Source organism: Pongo abelii, chromosome 2 (assembly GCF_028885655.2).
Source record: "Pongo abelii isolate AG06213 chromosome 2, NHGRI_mPonAbe1-v2.0_pri, whole genome shotgun sequence".
NCBI classification, from domain to species: domain Eukaryota; kingdom Metazoa; phylum Chordata; class Mammalia; order Primates; family Hominidae; genus Pongo; species Pongo abelii.
Genome location: NC_085928.1, coordinates 1,943,402 through 1,963,581, shown reverse-complemented (window position 1 = coordinate 1,963,581; position 20,180 = coordinate 1,943,402). Strand labels below are relative to the sequence as shown.

General features: G+C 35.5%; 1 protein-coding gene and 1 long non-coding RNA gene across 17 annotated transcripts in view; one reads left to right on the top strand and one right to left on the bottom strand.

Annotated features, from left to right (window-relative positions):
* The window catches only part of EPHA6 (EPH receptor A6), a 965,948-nt gene that overhangs the window by 209,278 nt on the left and 736,490 nt on the right, over nucleotides 1-20,180 (top strand). The window lies entirely within an intron of this gene.
* Nucleotides 1-20,180, bottom strand: part of LOC129058417 (uncharacterized) — a 108,364-nt gene that overhangs the window by 33,597 nt on the left and 54,587 nt on the right. The gene's annotated exons all lie outside the window — the stretch shown is intronic.

The window sequence follows — 20,180 nt, the reverse complement described above, 5'->3', positions numbered from 1 at the left end:
TCAAAGCTTTTTCTCTGAATTTCAAAATTTTTCACAGAATCTCCACTTTAAATTCCCCCCCACTCTGTTAAACTTAACTATAATAATGTGAACATTCCAATTTCAGAAAAAAGTAAATTAAATGTAAAAAGTTCTAATAAGAAAGTTATTTACATTATAAAATATGTATTTACTTTAAAATGTATACAATTCAGTTAAAATCAAGAGGCCAAATGAGACTTATTTATAGTAGCTCTGTTAAGTAATAATGACATAAAATAGACTGTGCTTTAAAGTGTGCAGTTTGGTAAGTTTTGACATATGTCTAGAGCCATGAACCCCCCATCACAACTAAGCAATAAGCGTATCTTTCATTCCCAAATTTTTCCTTACGCACCTATGTAATTCCTCTCTCCTTTCCTTTAGTACAGCCAATAACTATGGCTCTATACATTTGTCTCTTTATGTTGGTTAACTTTTTCTAGAATTATCACAGGCATCTGCAGTATCCAATCTTTTGCCTGCTCTTTAATTCAATATGATTATTTTGCCATTTGTTTGTGTAACTGGATATATCAGTATTCAGTATTAAAAGTTCATTACTTTTAATGCTGAGTAGTAGAGCATTATTTGGATATACCACTAGTTGTTTATCCATTCATTTGCTGATGGACATTTTGGTAGTGTCTTGTTTGTGGCTGTTACAAATAAATTTGTTAAGAACATTTATGGAGGGGCAGAGCAAGATGGCCAAATAGAAGCCTCCAATCATCCCACTACCACAAGGACACCAATTTAACAACTATCTACCCAAAATAAGCACCTTCATAAGAACCAAAAATCAGGTGAGCATTCACAGTACCTAGACTTAATTTCATATCACTGAAAGAGGCACTGGAAGAGGGTAGGATATAGTCCTGATTTACTGATGGCACACCTCTGAGGGTAGGATATAGTCCTGATTTACTGATGGCACACCTCTTCCATTCCCTGGAAGTGGCTGTGTGGCTCAGAGTGAGAATCTGTGCCTGGGAGAGGGACAGTGCAGCAACTGTGAGACATTGCATTGAACTCAGTAGTCCTTTGTAATAGCAGAAAGCAAAACCAGGCTGAACACAGCTGATGCCAGCCTTCAGAAGGAGTATTTAAATCAGCCTCAGTTAGAAGGGAATTGTCCATCCCGGCAGTCAAAAAATTGAGTTCTGGCAAGTCTTACCCCCACATGCTAAAGTGCTTGGGGACCCCAAATAAACAGGAAAGGCAGTCTAGGCCCCAATGACTAAAACTTCTAGGTAAATCTAGGGCTGAACTGGACTCACAGCCAGTGGACTTATGGGGCAAGTGACCTACACAGACACCATTTAGGGTAGTGAAGGGAATGCTCATGCTGCTAGATGTATTGGAGCTCCAATGTATGTTATTTGTAACTTTTCTCTTGCTGCTTTTAGGATCCTTTATCCTTGATCTTTGGGAGTTCGATTGTTAAATGCCTTTAGGTAGTCGTCTTTGGGTTAATCTGCTTGGTGTTCTATAACTTTATTGTATTTGGATATGGACATCTTTTTCTAGGTTGGGGATGTTCTTTGTTGTTATCCCTTTGAATAAACTTTCTACACCTATCTATTTCTCTACCTCTTCTTTAAGGCAAGTAACTGTTAGATTTATTCTTCTGAGGCTATTTTCTAGATCCTGTAGGCATGCTTTACTGTTTCTTATTCTTTTTTTTGGTCTCCTCTATGTGTTTTCAAATAGCCTACCTTCAAGCTCACTAATTCTTCTGTTTGATCAAGTCTGCTATTGAAAGACTCTAATACATTCTTCATTTGTCCATCACATTTTTCAGCTCCAAAATTTCTGCTTGGTTCTTTTAAATTACTTCAATCTACTTGTTAAATTTACCTGATAGAATTCTGAATTTCTTCTCTTTTTCTGTCTCCCATTTATTTTGGGGTCTTTATTTGCATGCATTTTTACCGCTTTATGTATAGGGACCAGCCCCACAGGGTCGGTGGGTCTCTCCCCGTGTGCAGAGATGAGAGAGTGTAGAAATAAAGACACAAGGCAAAGAGATAAAAGAAAAGACAGCTGAGCCCGGGGGACCACTACCACCAAGTTGCAGAGACCGGTAGTGGCCCCAAATGCCAGGCTGCACTGATATTTATTGGATATAAGACAAAGGGGCAAGATAAGGAGAGTGAGCCATCTCCAATGATTGGTAAGGCCATGTGGGTCACGTGTCCACTGGACAGGGGGCCCTTCCCTGCCTGGCAACCGAGGCAGAGAGGGAGAGGAGACAAAGAGAGAAACAACTTACACCATTATTAGAGACTTTTAGTACTTTCACTAATTTTCTACTGCTATCTAGAAGACAGAGCCAGGTGTACAGGATGGAATATGAGGTGGACTAGGAGCATGACCACTGAAGCACAGCATCACAGGGAGACGGTTAGGCCTCCAGATAACTGCAGGCGAGCCTGACTAATGTCAGGTCCTCCAGAAGAGGTGAAGTAGAGTCTTCTCTAAATTCCCCCCGGGGAAAGGGAGACTCCCTTTCCACGTCTGCTAAGTAGCGGGTGTTGTTCCTTGACCCTTATGCTACCCCTAGACCACGGTCCGCCTGGCAGTGGGCGTCTTCCCAGACGCTGGCGTTAACGCTAGGCCAAGGAGCCCTTCTGGTGGCCCTGTCTGGGCATAACAGAAGGCTCACACTCTTGTCTTCTGGTCACTCCTCACTATGTCCCCTCAGCTCCTATCTCTGTATGGCCTGGTTTTTCCTAGGTTATGATTATAGAGCGAGGATTATTATAATATTGGAATAAAGAGTAATTGTTACAAACTAATGATTAATGATATTCATATATAATCATATCTAAGATCTATATCTGGTATAACCATTCTTATTTTATATTTTATTATACTGGAACAGCTCGTGTCCTTGGTCTCTTGCCTCGGCACCTGGGTGGCTTGCCGCCCACATTTATGTTCTTTTATAGTTTATTAATGCTCTGATCATTTTTCTTAGTATTGATACAAGACTTTTCTAATCTTCTGAGTGCTTCTTTCTGTAGCCTTGGGTAATTTTCTCACACATATGTGCTAATCATCACTTGGTCAAGTATTTGAGGAGGCACTCTACAAATTCAGTTTTTTTCTTTTGCCATCACTCTCCTCTCTAGTAATCTATCTCCTGTGAACTCTTTCAGTTCACAGCTGGAGCTGTAACTCCAGCTATGTCTTCTCAACACAAAAAGACTGCCTGTCTCTACCTTGTTTCCTCCCCACTGTGTTGGACCCTGGACACTTTCTTTAGGCATAAGTTGGAGCAATGTTGAGGCTGACTTCATTTTATTCCTTTCTCTTGGGGATTATATGTTTTTCTCCTTTTTTTTTTAGTTGTTTCACCAGTAAGTATATATTTATTCTCTGTAATATCTCTGTGGCCAGAAGTCCTGGTAGAACAGATTTAGTTTATCAGATTTTTAATAAACTCAAGAACATGTATATACACACAATATATACATATATATTATGTATATATAAAACATATACATAATTATTATATTTTTGCTTTTCTTTGTAAGTTTATGTCTATGATGTTTAGTGTGTGATACTTGTATATAGGTGTCATCATTTGAATCATTGGTCCCAGTTTTTCATTTCTCCTTGTATTCATGCTTTTTCCCATACAGCTTTGAAGTTCTTTCCACTTAAGCACAAGTGCTTTTCCAGATTCCTTGACTTTGGCCTTAGCAATAACGTTTGTTTGGGCCAATGGAATATGAGTCTAAGTTGTAGTATGCCAGTTCTGAGCCTACGCCTCAAGTGGCCTAGCTTGTTTTTGCTTGCTCTATTATACCTCTGTCAATACCACGAGCTTTCCTAGTGTTTTCTGGTGCAGACTGAGAGCCCCAACTACATTGAAGATTGAAACCAGCCAAGATCCACAGACTGAAGCAGTTTCCTGCAATGTGCAGGCTAGATCAGATGACCTCAGCGAATCCCCAGAATAAATGATAGAGATGAAAAATATAGATATGTGCGGATTCACTGACAATAAGATGAATAATGCATGCAGAAATTTCACAGATCAGGTCATTATAGCAAAATAATAGGAAAACATGTCATGTAACTTTGGACAAGTAAGAAAAATAATATTTCTAGGGCAGTCCAGTTTACAAAATACTGAAATGGACCTGCAGAGTACCTAAGTCTGTTGGAGCATAGATGAAGAGTCAAGAAAATGCAGGATGGAGAGACAGAGCTATAGCAATGCTAACAAGAATAGAACACTGAGAATTGTAGTTTTGTGGTCAGCAATAGGGGTCATGATGTGACAAATGCTATTATCCAGACTGGAGCACAGTCTCTGTGAGTTACCCAAAAAAGGTTTCACAGGAAGAGATTCCCACTGGTCCAGTACAGTAACTTCTCCTAGCCATTTGAATAAAAATTTACTTGCTAAAGGGGATCTCAAAATATAGACCCACCTTTAGGTTTATTTTTTAAAATTGTTTTTATATAATTTGCATATATTCCCCTTAAGAGTCTGTTCTTAACCCATTTATTATGCCTAGTGATCCGTTATTGGAACGCTAAGCTTGTGGGAGTTATTTATATCCTACTGCTCAAAGTCATCACCAAGGTTTGATTTTTTTTTAAAAAAAGGCAACCTCTGGCATAAATGGGTTAAATCATTGTTGATAAAGTGTTTTCTTCATTTTAATGAATTACAACTTATAAAAAACCTTCAGCATAGGTATCTAAATATTGTGGTCCTTATATTACTCTTAGAATGAAAAGACTTGCAGCCAGAGTGGCCAAACAGGTAACACTACTTTCTCATAATTCATCAGCAAGTTTAAAATATACTGCCAATGTGTTCCTTCCTCTTGATCACTATTAATTTCATAGGTTAAACTTGAACTGTATAGCCTGACAGTTCCACATTTGTGCCCCAACTATTCATTTTCTAAGAAGCAGCTGGTCATTTCTTTTATCTGTCTTTTGCTTCGTTTTATCTTTAAAATAATATCCAAACTCAGGGTCATGGCTCAGGATGACCTCTTCTCCTTCCAGGATCTAGCCCTTGCCTGCCACTACACCTTCATCTCCAACATTGGCCTCACTTCCTGTGACTACGCTGTTACTCACATCACTCATTGTTTAGGACTCTCGAAATTTCTTCCTTTAGGGCCTTTGCATTTGTTGCTTCCTCTGTCTTAAGTATCTCCTCTTCTGTATGAGTCTTCTAGGGCTGCCCTAGCAGAATGCCACAAATTTATGTTTTCACATTTCTGGAGGTGGAAAGTCAAAGATCAGGGTTATGGCAGGGTTAGTTTCTGGTGGGGATGCTGTTCCTTACTTGCAGAAGGCCACATTCTTGCTGTGTCATCACATGGTTTTTCCTCTGTGCTTGTGCACTAGTCACGTCTCTTCTTCTTATCAGGACAACAATCCTATTGGTTTCAGGCCTGAGCCTTATAACCTTATTTAATGTTAATAACCTTTGTAAAAGCCCTATCTCATAATATATCACATTGGGGGTTAGAGTTTCAACCTATGCATTTTGGGGACACAATGTAGTCTATATCACCATGGCTTATCCCTTGCCACTCAGATCATCACATGGTCAATGCCTTTTCATTACTCAGGTGTTATTTCTAATATCATTTCCTTGGAGAGTTCTCCCTCAACTATTGCTTAATCACAGTGTATTGTGACTCTACAGGACATGTCTGACCCTGTTCACTCATCACTAAAATTACTATATACAACCAGAATTGTGCTTGGCACATATAATGAAGCATTGAGAAAACATTTGTTGAATAAATGTTTTCTTCTAATACTGGTTTATGGGCATAACTATTTCTGAATGTGTCCTTTCTCAAAGGTAGACACTTGAGCTTTATGATCCATGGTGTTATCCTAAAAAACAGAACACAATTTTATTATATTAAGTATACCACTGAATATAGCAATTGGTGTCTTGAGGAGTTACAACATGTCATTATTTAAATAGGTTATCATATTTTTTCCAGTAATCACCCCAGCTATATTAAAATGAAACTTCTCCCCTTTTTGTCTCTAGGAAGCATCTTTCTTGACTGTTTCTTGGACAGATGCTATAACTTTTCAACTACTTATTAGTTTATTTCATTATTTATTGATTTTAAAATGCCAATCTCAAATTATACTCAAAGGTTTTTCTACATTTCCCATCTGTGATGACAGCTCTTATAGCTTTAAGAGTACTAGGTTGTGGGTGGGCTTCAAGACATCTCTTTTCACTCCCACTTCTAGATGCCAGGTCCATCTGTGATGTGACAAGAGCGGGTAAATATCTTCTTACTTGACTCAATCAGATTGCAGTCTTCTTTTCCTTGGTTGTTGTCGCTTCTCAGGCTGACACTTACTCCAGATGTCCTCCGCATGGTTGGGCTCCTAATTCCTGTAATTCTGAATGGTCTCCATGTACTTTCTTTTAGAATCACCTAAGAGGTGTTCCACTTCTTGGGTCACTGAAAGAGGTTGGTCAAGATTCAAATGCACTTATTTAATCACTTTATTCTTCGTTAAAATCCAACAAAGACTGATCTTAGCATACCTTTTCTTTGTTTTCTGCCTGAATGAGTATTAGCAGGCCAGCTTGAGCACAGCAGCATTATTTACATCCATCATGCCCAAGAGTAGTTCATATCCTTGCTTCATCAAATAGGAGGACAAGTTATTTACCAGAATTCCTTATCTTAGCACCTCCATCTCTCTGTTGGTCATTGCTTTCATGCCTGGGCAGCAATAAAGTATCTGTGGATCCAATGCCTCACTAACTTTTTTGTTTCTGAGATGGAGTCTCATTCTGTTGCCCAGGCTGGAGTGCAGTGGCGCGATCTTGGCTCACTGAAAGCTCCGCCTCCTGTTTTCAAGCAATTCTCCTGCCTCAGCCTCCTGGGTACCTGGGACTACAGGCACATGCCACCACACCTGGCTAATTTTTTTGTATTTTTAGTAGAGACAGGGTTTCACTGAGTTAGCCAGGATGGTCTCGATCTCCTGACCTCATGATCCGCCTGTCTTGGCCTCCCAAAGTGCTGGGATTACAGGCATGAGCCACCGCTCTCAGCCATTTGTTTTGTCTTTACATCTCTTTTTCAAATTTGAAATTATTTCTCATGAGAGATTGTCCCTAACCAGAATATTATTTCAATTTCAAGTACTTTATTCTTATTTATTTTTATCTTTATAATTTACCTTCTAAGATTTTTTTCATGTTCTTATTTTGCTACTATATATATTTACTTAGTGATATGTTAGATATAATATTAGCAAACAAGACTAATATCTATTATCAGGGAAAATAGGTTTTCAACTTTATAGTATATGACCTTTAGAAGTAAAATGTTAGATTTTTTTTTTACTATTTTACAATGTTTCTTTTAAAACTATTTCCTATTTATATTCATTTAGATTTAAAATCCTCCAATAAGGAAATAACTTATTTTCTTTGCTGAAGAGTTGTAAAATTCAATTATGCATAAAGACAAACATCACCCTGAGTAAAGAATCATCCGTAAGATTAGTGGAATGAATCTGCTGCAACATTTACACTTCATACTCTGAAATTGATTTTTATGCATTTTAATGGAAGCAATATTTTGCATTTGAGTACATTACATAGGAAAATAAAATGTCAAGGCTTATTCCTCACAGAGTTCACAATCTCCGTTTCCGTTTCTGTATTTTTTTCTCTTTTTACTTAGAGGAATTGTTATGAGATGATCTGGTGGTCAGTTCATTTCTCATTCTTTTAGAACAATAATTTGCACATTAAAGTCCTAATACAAATAAATATACCCTATGTTCCCATCTGTTATTCTTACTCTATTGAGACCTAGTATAAGAGTAGAGCAGTAAATGGAATACAGTCTTATTTCTCAACTATATCTTTTTTTCAAATGGCAAAATATATAAATATTTCTCATATGTTTAAATTTTTACTTTTATTCCACTAATGCCCAAATAATACATTGATCTCAGTCATGGGAAGAGGTGGTAAGATAGGATTAATATGTCTTTATTGTAGCTTGCTGTGATTTCATATAAAGAACATGCCATTTTATGACTCTCACTAGTGTAATGAATAAGTAAATTTTTAGCTTTAGAATTAATGCACATACCCTGACATTTTATATCTAATTGATCTGAAAGAAATTCTAAAGAGAGTTAAACACTTTAGGCTCCCAAACATGAAGAATTTGAATAAAGCATGAAAGGAACAGAGAGCTATTTGTTGTTTACTTTATTCTTCGAGAAGCTAAAACTTAGAATCTAAAGCACAGAAGAAAATGTCCCAGTTTTCAAAATCAAGAAATCAAGAATCATGTTTACATGGTTTTTTTAACTCACATTTTCTGTAAGCCAAGTGTTGTATTTAAAGATATTGCATTGAACATATTGGACACAGTTTCTTCCTGCAAAGAGTTAACATTTGCAAAGCTGTTCCCTTATTACTTCCTGGAAATTTTTTTCTTCCCATTTTAGTGTTAGATTATTTTAAGTGACTCTTGATTCTTATTTTTTTACTTGAAAAAATATGGAAAAACAAAACAAAAACAAACTACCATTTAGTGACAAACTATCTGATTTCCAAAAACCTGAAAAATTAAAATAATTTTTGTATAATAATAAACCCATTTAAGAAGTTAGTTATGATTTAATGGAAATGCTGCCTCTGTATATGTAATGTAAAGAGGGGGCAATGTAATTTATTGATGAGGCATGCAGGCTCTGGATTTCAGATTGACTGAGTTCTAAGCTCAGTTTTGCCACTCACAGGGCAAGCTGTTCAACCACTACAATATAGGAGAGAGAGCAATACCTATGTCATGAGATTTTTGTGAGGATTAAATGAGATAATGTACATAGGGATTTAGTAAAGCACCTCTCACTTCGTAAGCACTCACCATTATTATGCAACATTTCAACACTTTTTTAATAAAAAGTAATTTAAAACTATTAGGGAAGAGAGAGACAGGAAGAGAAAAAGAGAGAGAGAGAGAATGAGTAAATAGGATTAATGAAAGAGTTGATTTAAAAAAGTCTCTGATGTTAGTACTTTGGGTAGAAAAATTTTATATTAGTCTTTTGCCAGATGCATAGTTAGTAAAAATTCTGTAGGTTGTCTCTTCATTCTGTTAACAGTTTCTTTTGTTATGCAGAAGCTCTTTAGGTTAATTATATCCTAGTTTTTGCTTTTGTTGTGATTGCTTTCAGTGTCTTCATGAAATCTTTGCCCGTGCCTATGTCCTCAATGGTATTTATGGTTTGGGGTTTTACATTTAAGTCTTTTTTATTTTTTAGAAAGAGTCTCACTGTTTCGCCAGGCTAGTGTGCAGTGGCGCGATCTCTGCTCACTGCAACCTCCACCTCCCAGGTTCAAGCAATTCTTCTGCCTCAGCCTCCTGAGTAGCTGGGACTACAGGTGCACACCACCACACCCAGCTAATCTTTGTATTTTTAGTAGAGATGGGGTTTCACCATGTTGGCCAGGATGGTCTCGATCTCCCTGACCTTGTGATCTGCCCTCCTCAGCCTCCCAAAGTGCTGGGGTTTCAGGTCTGAGCCACCGCACCTGGCCTACATTTAAGTCTTTATCCATCTTGAGTTAATTTTTGTATGTGGTGTAAGGTAGGGGTGCAGTTTCAATCTTCTGCCTATGGCTAGCCAGTTCTCCCAGCACCATTTATTGAATAGGAAATGCTTGCCTTGTTGCTTTTCTTGTTTTTATCAGGTTTGTTGATGTTCAGATAGTTTTAAGTGTGTGGTTTTATTTATGGGTTCTCTATTCTGTCCCATTGGTCTGTGTGTCTGGTTTTTTTTTTTTTACCAGTACCATGCTGTTTTGGTTATTGGAGCACTGTAGTATAGTTTGAAGTGGGGTAGTGTGATGCCTCCACCTTTGTTCTTTTTGCTTCGGATTGCCTTGGCCAATCAGGCTCTTTTTGGTTCCAGATGAATTTTAGAATCGTTTTTTCTAGTTCTTTGAAGAATGTTAATGGTAGTTTAATGGGAATAGCATTGAATCTATAAATTGCTTTGGGCAATGTGGCCATTTTACGAATTGATTCTTCCTATCCATGAGCATGGAATGTTTGTGTCATCTCTTATTTCTTTGAGCAGTGGTTTGTAGTTCTTGTAGAGATCTTTCACCTTTTTACTTAGCTGTATTCCTAAGTATTTTTATCTTTTTTTGTGTGGTAGTTGTGAGTGGCAAATTGTCTGTGACTTGGCTGTAAGTCTAATATCCAGCATCTGTAAAGAACTTAAAGAAATTTACAAGAAAACAACAACCCCATAAAAAATTTGGCAAAGGACATGAATAGACACTTTTCAAAAGAAGACATTCATGTGGCCAGTAGAAAGAAAGCTCAACATCACCAGTAGTTAGAGAAATGCAAATCAAAACTACAAGGAGATACCACCTATCACCAGTCAGAATGGCTACTATTAAGAAGTCAAAAATAACAGATGCTAGCGAGGTTTTGGAGAAAAAGGAAATCGTATTTATACACTGCTGGTGAGAGTGTAAATTAGTTCAACCATTGTGGAAGACCCGTGGTGATTCTTCAAAGACCTAAAGACAAAAATACCATTCAACCCAGTAATCTCATTACTGGGTATATACTCAAAGGAATATCAATCATTCTATTATAAAGTCACATGAATATGTATGTTCATTACAGCACTGTTCACAATAGCAAAGACATGGAATCAATTTAAATGCCCATCAGTGATAGACTGGATAAAGAAAACGTGGTACATGTACACCATGGAATACAATGTAGCCATAAAAAGGAATGCAATTATGTTCTTTGCAAGGATTTGGATGGAGCTGGAGGCCATTATCCTTAGCAAACTAACACAGGAACAGAAAACTAAATACCACCATGTTCTCACTTATAAGTGGGAGCTAAATTATGAGAACACATGGACACATACAGGGGAACAACACACACTGGGGCCTCTCAGAGGGTGGAGGGTTAGAGGAGGGAGAGGATCAGGAATCACAAGTAATGAGTACTAGGCTTAATACCTCGGTGATGAAATAATCTGTACAACAAACCCCCACGACACAAGTTTACCTATGTAATAAAACTGTACCTGTAACCCTAAAATTAAAATGTCAAAAAAAGAGTAGCCACTAGAAGATAAGCCACCTCCAAGAGAAAAAAAGGAAACAAAATGTACTTTTTACAATAGAATGTGTTGATTCTTCTTGAAGAATACTAGTCTCAGTAGGATTTTAGCTATTTTTAGTCTGCTAAGAATTGGCATGAATAAACATTAACAGGTTAATGAAGTCTCTGAAAATAAGTGAATCCAGTTGCTTGTTTAATGTCCCAAACTCAAACTTTTAATGCTTTGTAATAGTCTCAGTTCCTTTTATAACTGCGAGGAAATAGTTTCTTTCCCAGAGGCATACTGCCTTTAAAAAAAATGTCTATTTTTATTAACATCCCTTTGTGGCCGTAACTACTATTAGGTAGTTGGAGTAAATTATCTTACTGATGACCTATTTCTGTTTCTATTAGTTCTTAATCAAGAATGATATGCAATTGGGACACAAATTTTCTTCCTTCAGACTTACTCCAATTTCCCGTATCCTGGTCCCCAAGGTGGAATTGCGTATCTAGAATTCCCTTTAAAACTGTCAATAGCCGAATTTTCCTTTGTTACTGTCTGGCACTTTAAACAACTTTGGCATCATTTAAGAATTTTGTTGTTTTATTTTGAAGTTCCAAAAGTGGAAAATAAAAGCATGTGGAGGGTAGGTTTAACAATACTTGATTGGACCATCTAGAAGTGACTGAAGAAACTGGTATTGTTTATATAGAGAGGAGAAACCCAAAGACTGATTTAGTAACTAGCTATATAGAGGGCAGAACTAAATTGCTGCTTTAATTTCCCTGGTGAATTTGTAGAATTTAACCGCTTTAAATAACAGTTTCCCTATTTGCAAGATGAAGATAATATTTCTGCTTTATGACTGTTTGGGGAGGATTAAATGAGACAATATAGATTAAATAATTGAATATAGTGACTGGTAATAGTAGGAGCTCAATAAAAGTGTCTTCCTTTCTTTTGTCTTCTTTAATAGGTGGTATGATCACCACGAATATCAAAATGGGAAGTTACAGTTGTGATTACTTAAAACATTCAGAAACATTGTCTGCTATGGTGGTTAGCTGTGGAATATCCTTTCTCTTTCTCTTTCCAAGGAAAAAAAATGCAAAATTGATTTTTGAGGAACAAGTACAATGATCTTCACAATCAAATGTTATTTCTAAAAGAGTTTAAAAAGTAATGGTGATGATTTTTCAGTTTATTAAAGCTGGAAAATCATTATTCATGTGCTGTTTATAGATGTTATTTGATTTTAAGATCCTAATAAGATGCTGTAATTAAAAATGGTATAAGTGAAATATGGTTTCTCATTACTACAACTCATTAATAAAATATTTATATTCTTATGGATCATAGCAAAATATAAACATTATGTCATTTGATAATTTTTGTTTAATTCTTGATCTGTTAAGTGTTTTTAAGTCTAAGCTAATCTTTTTGCTTAAAGATGAACATTCACCTCAGAGTTAATATATGTCTTCCTTTTTCTTTTAATCATTGGATATAATAGCTTCATACATTTATAAACAAGAAGGAAATGAAATATTGGAATTTCATAAAATAAAAACAAAAGTTAGAACATCGACTTAAGTATATCAAAATTGGAATTAAAGTTAACAGTTCTTGCAAAATAACAATACAATTCTAATATGCATGGAATAGCCTACTCCACATTTTGACTAAATGTAGAAACAAAAGTTAGTAAATATTATTTTCTTTGTTAAAATATTGAGTTACCTAGATATAAACAGAGTAATTTGGTAAAAATTATTTTCTAAATTCCAGTTTTATTACAGCTTCTAGTAAGATCAAATTATAAAAGTAAAAATTATTATATAATTACATATAAATTACATAAAAATTTTAAAAGTTTAAATCCCCTGTGATGTTTTTAATAAATTTATTTTAATAAAGACCATTTTTAAATTTATTTGAAGATAAATGAGGAAAAGGCCTAAAATAATTTATGTAAGAGAAATACTAATTCTCAATAAGAATTATGCTGAAAGAAAAAAGCTAGAAAAAAATACATACTGAAGCACAAAATAATACATAATGAATGATACATGAATATTTAGAAAATGTAAACTAATCTATTCTGACAGAAAGCAGACCAGTAGTTAACTGGAGCAGAGTATGTAGGGACAGATGAATTGCAAAGAGGAAAAGAAATTAATGGGGGTGATAGTAATATTTTGTAACTCTGCTGTAGTGGTGGTTTCATCAAAATTTATTGAATTGTGTATTCATCAAATTGGCTGCATTTTGCAACAATCATATCTCATCAAATTTTATTTAAAGAACAAGAACGATAGTATCACTTCTTTAGTTTTGAAGTAAATAAAGAAAATGTGAAGGCACTATTTTTATTAACCAATGGATTAAAAAATAAAATGAAAACCAAAAAATTAACAATGCTGGTATCATTGAAATCTATGAAGATGGTGGCAGTATCAGTTGGTCAGACTTTTGGATAAGCAATTTGGTAATGCATCTCCAGGTTCAACAAAAATATCCTTACCCTTTGACATACCAGTTTTGCTCTCATAAAATTGTCAACAGAATGATCCAGAAGGATAAAGTGACATGCAAAAAGACTTTCTTTTCTGAGTAGGTTATTCTAGTAGTTTTGAATCTTAGTCCAGATATTCAGCTGTGCAAAAAAAATCTTTCCTTTCTCCAAATCAGTTGAATCTATTTTTTACGTATTTGCTGAGAAGGTACAAATTTAACTTGAGTTATTACTACTGACTTCACCAAATTGTGCCAAGTTGCTGAAGCCTAACTTAATACCTATGAATCAGGGACACACGTCAAATCATTTGCCATTAGTTCACACTGGACCCCATTCCAGCCTATAGCATTCAGAGATCTGCTATGTTCCTACCACTCTCTGAGAAAGGCGATCTTTGGAGGACATGAGGTACACTCTACCTAGAAGCTAGCCTATTTGGTGTTCCAGGTAGCAATTCCTTTGATATCTTGCCATCACCCAGAGTTAGAGCCACAGAGCACGGCTTATGTCTCCACTACTTCTGTAACCCCTTTAGTCTCTAACTTTTTTCTCCTCCTCTTCCTTAGCCACTAAAGTTCTCCTAACCTCTCTTCCCCTTCCAGAATACCTAGCATAATCTTTTTAGTGAGCTTGGCTACTCCTTAGAACTTGGGTGTAGAGATGTGTGTGGTGCATAATTATTACCTCATAAATTACCCTGCTAAATTTGTTTTAATGAGGAATTTGTAAATGCAAGGAATTAATTAGACAAGTATCTAGTGGATGAAATATTATTGCTAAAATTGAAGAATAGAAGCAGAATGCAAATTTATATTTACTATGAATATGATGTCTTAAGAATCATGTATACTATTTGTTATGATGAGACAAATTATGAGAGTTTTTCCATCGCCATAAACTATAAAGTTGTGTGGGTGTGTGTGTAATTTCTTAAGAAAAATACATGTGTATTATTTAACATACTAATGTATGAGTTGGCCAATTTAAATTCAAAGAGTTAAAGAATACTGATTGATCATAATTATGAGGTCATCCTTATTATGTAAGTTATTCAGGGGAGGAGTGACTGGGAAACTTTGAAGAAAAGTTAAAAATTTCTTAGAAGTGTACCAGTACCTGTACCAAAACAGAGATATAGACCAATGGAATAGAACAGAGCCCTGAGAAATAATGCCACATATCTACAACTATCTGATCTTTGACAAACTTGACAAAAACAAGCAATGGGGAAAGGATTCCCTATTTAATAAATGGTGCTGGGAAAACTGGCTAGCCATATGTAGAAAGCTGAAACTGGATCCCTTCCTTACACCTTATACAAAAATTAATTCAAGATGGATTAAAGACTTACATGCTAGACCTAAAACCATAAAAACCCTGGAAGAAAACCTAGGCAATACCATTCAGGACATAGGCATGAGCAAGGACTTCACGTCTAAAACACCAAAAGCAATGGCAACAAAAGCCAAAATTGACAAATGGGATCTAATTAAACTCAAGAGCTTCTGCACAGCAAAAGAAACTACCATCAGAGTGAACAAGCAACCTACAGAATGGGAGAAAATTTTTTCAACCTACTCATCTGACAAAGGGCTAATATCCAGAATCTACAATGAACTCCAACAAATTTACAAGAAAAAAACAAACAGCCCCATCAAAAAGTGGGCAAAGGACATGAACAGACACTTCTCAAAAGAAGACATTTATGCAGCCAAAAAAATGCACGAAAAAATGCTCGTCATCACTGGCCATCAGAGAAATGCAAATCAAAACCACAATGAGATACCATCTCACACCAGTTAGAATGGCAATCATTAAAAAGTCAGGAAACAACAGGTGCTGGAGAGGATGTGGAGAAATAGGAACACTTTTACACTGTTGGTGGGACTGTAAACTAGTTCAGCCATTGTGGAAGACAGTGTGGCGATTCCTCAGGGATCTAGAAGTAGAAATACCATTTGACCCAGCCATCCCATTACTGGATATATACCCAAAGGACTATAAATCATGCTGCTATAAAGACACATGCACACGTATGTTTATTGCAGCACTATTCACAATAGCAAAGACTTAGAACCAAGCCAAATGTCCAACAATGATAGACTGGATTAAGAAAATGTGGCACATATATACCATGGAATACTATGCAGCCATAAAAAGGATGAGTTCATGTCCTTTGTAGGGACATGGATGAAGCTGGAAACCATCATTCTCAGCAAACTATCGCAAGGACAAAAAACCAAACACCGCATGTTCTCACTCATAGGTGGGAATTGAACAATGAGAACACTTGGACACAGGAAGGGAAACATCACACACCGGGGACTGTTGTGGGGTGGGAGAAGTGGGGAGGGAAAGCATTAGGAGATATACCTAATGCTAAACGACGAGTTACTGGGTGCAGCACACCAACATGGCACATGTATACATATGTAACAAACCTGCACATTGTGCACATGTACCCTAAAACTTTAAGTATAATAATAATAAAATAAAATAAAAAGAATTAAAAAAAAGGATGAGACCCATTATTTTGCTTGTGAGCTAGATCCAAATATGAGTCACTATCTTAACTGTGGCCAGATCCACATATGAAGGTCACAATTCCAATTTTGTGTATTTACTTGTTATGCTCAGTACCTTAAGAGTGGGCTTTTGAAATACGAGGTGATAAAAATATTTACTTTCACCTGTGTGTGTAATCGAGAATTCTAATCTGAACTTCTTGCTGATTCTTGTCATGAAACTCTCTGTACCACCCAAGGAGTTTACACACTATGAGGTACTGTTGTAAAGTTCTGTGAGCTTGGTACAAATATTCAACCACAGACCTTACTTATTGCCCTAAGCCTAGCGATAAAAGGCAAAATATTTTTTAATGGCTGAATCGCAATATAAGATGGACAATCATGCCTGTGAACTGAACTAAAGTATATGTCATAGTCTTGTTTGTGAGCAAAAACTAGGCAGGGAGTTAACACCACTTAAATATTGTGCCAAAATCATGTCACAATGCACTCTTCAGGTAGGGTATGGGAATTAGAGTCACATTAACTGAGTGCTGGACTAGGCAATATGAAACCTTCCCAAATGTGGAAAAAAAGAAGGAAAAAAAAAAAAAGAAGTATACCAGTACCACAACCAAGGAATACAGGCAATCCTGAGCAAGCGGTATTATGAGGAGGCTGCTGGAGACTCGGTACTCTTGGAAAGGTTGTTATGAGATGGCTTAGGGTATAACAATTTAAGCTTTACTATGTGTACCACTTTATTGAAATTGCATTTTTAATCACAATGATTGTAGTTAAAGCATTCTAAGTGTGTACCGATATTAATCAAATTATTAAAGCATTCTAAGTGTGTACTGATATTAATCAAATTATTCTAAGTTGTAAAAAACTTGTAGAAAATAATGTAGACAAAATTTAACCTAGGAAAATTTCCAAACTAATTTTAGTGGTATAGATGAGAAGCTGGTCAGTTGGTCAGCACAAGTAAACAATGAAGTAACACTCTGAATTTATCCACATATATCATGGATCTTTAAGAAAATTCACGTAGAGATATTCAAAACAAATTATTTAAAGATCACTAGTGAGCAAACAAATGAAAACATTCTGGTTTTACTCATAAAAAGTGGTAGCTATATGATAGTGTTTGGCTGATAAGAGTATTAGAATGCTGAACATCCTCTGTAGAAAATTGCACATATTCTTAACCTAATAACAATAAAAGATGATGAGGAATGTCAACTCAGATTTAAAAATGAATCCTTACTTCCTAAAGTGAGAGACAAATAATAAATTAATGTTCATTCTATGGAAATGAAATTGAGATTCAAGTAGACTATGTATTTGATAAGAGCCCCAAATTAAAGCTGTATAGTTCAAGACTATGAAATGATATTATGTCTAATCACCCCCCAAATTATAATACCTCTTTTGTCAAGTAATGAAAGCTTGATATAGAAAAGGATACATCAGGCCGTTGTGGTTTTAGAAGTCAAACAATATTTTCTGAGAATTGTTCTGAGCTAAAACAACAACAACAATAACAAAACCTCAGACTTTGGATTTGAAGGGGTTTACCTTAGTAGTCTGTTTAATTTATTTTTTAAACTTATTGCTGACCACAATCTGCCCATCTGTGTCACATTATAAAATATATTCTAAGTCTGCAGTCTAATTGGGAATGTAACTTTAGGAACATGGGAACTTTAGGGAAAAAGAAACTTTCTTAACAAGGTTGTATTTAAGCATTCTTTACTCAACTGACATAATCAAATTATTTTAACTGATAAAAATGAAAATATAGTAATTTTTGGATTATAGTTTCATGTTTCTATGAAAAACAGTTTGATCTTAGTGATGAATTTTGTACGTTCTGACCTCCAGTGTGATGTTAATGTGAACAGATCTGGGCAAACCAAATTCTGCTTCTGTTCCTTGGGGAGAGTTTTACAATCTTTGCAATTATCAGTGCCATGGCTGTACATTATCACAATCTCAATATTTTCAGTGTTATAGACTTAATATATAAATTTTTTACTGTCCATGAAAACACCATTGTGAGCAGTTTGTTCATCTAATGAATCTCTTTCAATTTCTGTATTGACAAATGTGTTCTTTTGAAGGTTGTATACCTTGCTTAAAGTCACCTCCAACTATAAATTATTTTTTAAAACATCAAGAATTCAGTTGTGTCTGACAGATGGCTTTTTGGATTTTCCTTTACCTGATTGCTTAACATCACACAGGTTTAGGTATTATTTTTAGCATATTGCCTATACCAGTTGTTTTCAAATTAGCATAAGCAGTCTACTGAAATGAATATGTGCACACACCCACATACACATACAGAGTACTGTTTCTATGTTCCAGGTTGAATTGTTCATGGAACTACAATGTATAAATCATGGGAGAGGTCCTCTTGTACTTCCTTTTGAACTTTTCTGAGACCTCAGAGCAATTAAGGTTCCTCACACAACAGTTTGAAAACTTCCTTTATCATTATACTGTTTGGTAAAAATTCTTTTGAAAGAAATAAAATGGTAGCCATATTTTTACATGCAATAGTTCCAGAATATTCTGCCAAACTTCTAAGAATAATTTAAAAGTAGATTTAAATTCTATTCCTTCTTTTTAACACCCTGACTTTGTTTTGCTCTCAATTAAGATTTTAGAGTTTCTCCAAAACTCCTTTTAGAAATAAGTGAAATCCTATTAGAAGCATGTGAAATATTTATATAGGGTCATTATTATAGGTCAAAACCACCCAGTTTTCCTGCAAAGAAGTGCACAAGCACTCCAGCAATTTCCACTGTTATTTTATCTAACTCCTCTCAGCTCCCTTTTCCCCTGTCTTCTTTTTTCTTATGCTATATTAAGTACCTTACCTTTTCTGCAAGTCTCTCACCAGGATGCTTTGCAGATAAAATTTCCCTTTTGTGTAAAATGGGACAGATGAGAAGTAGGTTTTGGTGGTACATAACTTTAATAGACATTAGGACTTTTTACATAGCGCCCTCTTATCATTCTTCTTTTTTTCAATATCTCCTCAACCATATTTTGAAACAGTGATATGCTCCTTCTAGTATTGTAAGTATTGCTTGTTCTTTGATTCTTTGCTATTGAGTATTTCCTTAATGATAAAATTCTTCCCTACTTACAGTTCTATTTTTGAGATTTTGGCCTTCAACATTATAGGATTTTTGTAGCATACTCCATATTTGAAAATAATTTTCTTTATATTTTCAACTTCTTACATGTAAAGACTGATGGTTCTTCATTTATTGTCAGAGATCTCTGCTTCTTGAGTTACCTTGACTTGATAATATATCTTGATATGTTGGTCATTTATAATGTATCTGAATGTTTCTTTGCTATGGTAAAATATATGATAGTGCTTTCATTTAATATTTATTGTATTTTATTAATTAGGGTGTTGTGGATGGAATGTATTTCCCCAAAACTTCCTATGTGGAAATCGGATTCTCAGTGTGATGATATTTGGAGGTGGGGCCTTTAAGAGGTAATTAGGTCATGAAGAAATGAACTCTCATGAATGGGATTAGTGCCCTCATAAAAGAGGCTCCAGAATGCTTCCTTGTCCCATCTGCCTTGTGAGGATACAAGAAGGTAGCCATTTATGAACAAGGAAGCAGACCCTCACCAAATACTGAATATGCCAGTGCCTTGATCTTGTGCTTCTCAGCCTCCAGAACTGTGAAGTATACATTTTTGTTGTTTATAAGCCACTCAGCCTATGATATTTTTATTATAGCTAAAACAGACTAAGGTAAAGTGATTTGAAAAATAAAGTGTGAATTATGTCTTTGATTCTTTAAATCAGTTACTGTCTTGTTCCATTTTTGGTCAATTCCTATTTTATAGAAATAGTATTAGGCCAAAGAGAGGACTAAATATGAAAATGCTTTCAAATGTTTCAAAGAAAGGCATATAATAAACACCAAATAGTATAATAACTATTATTATCCCCATTATTA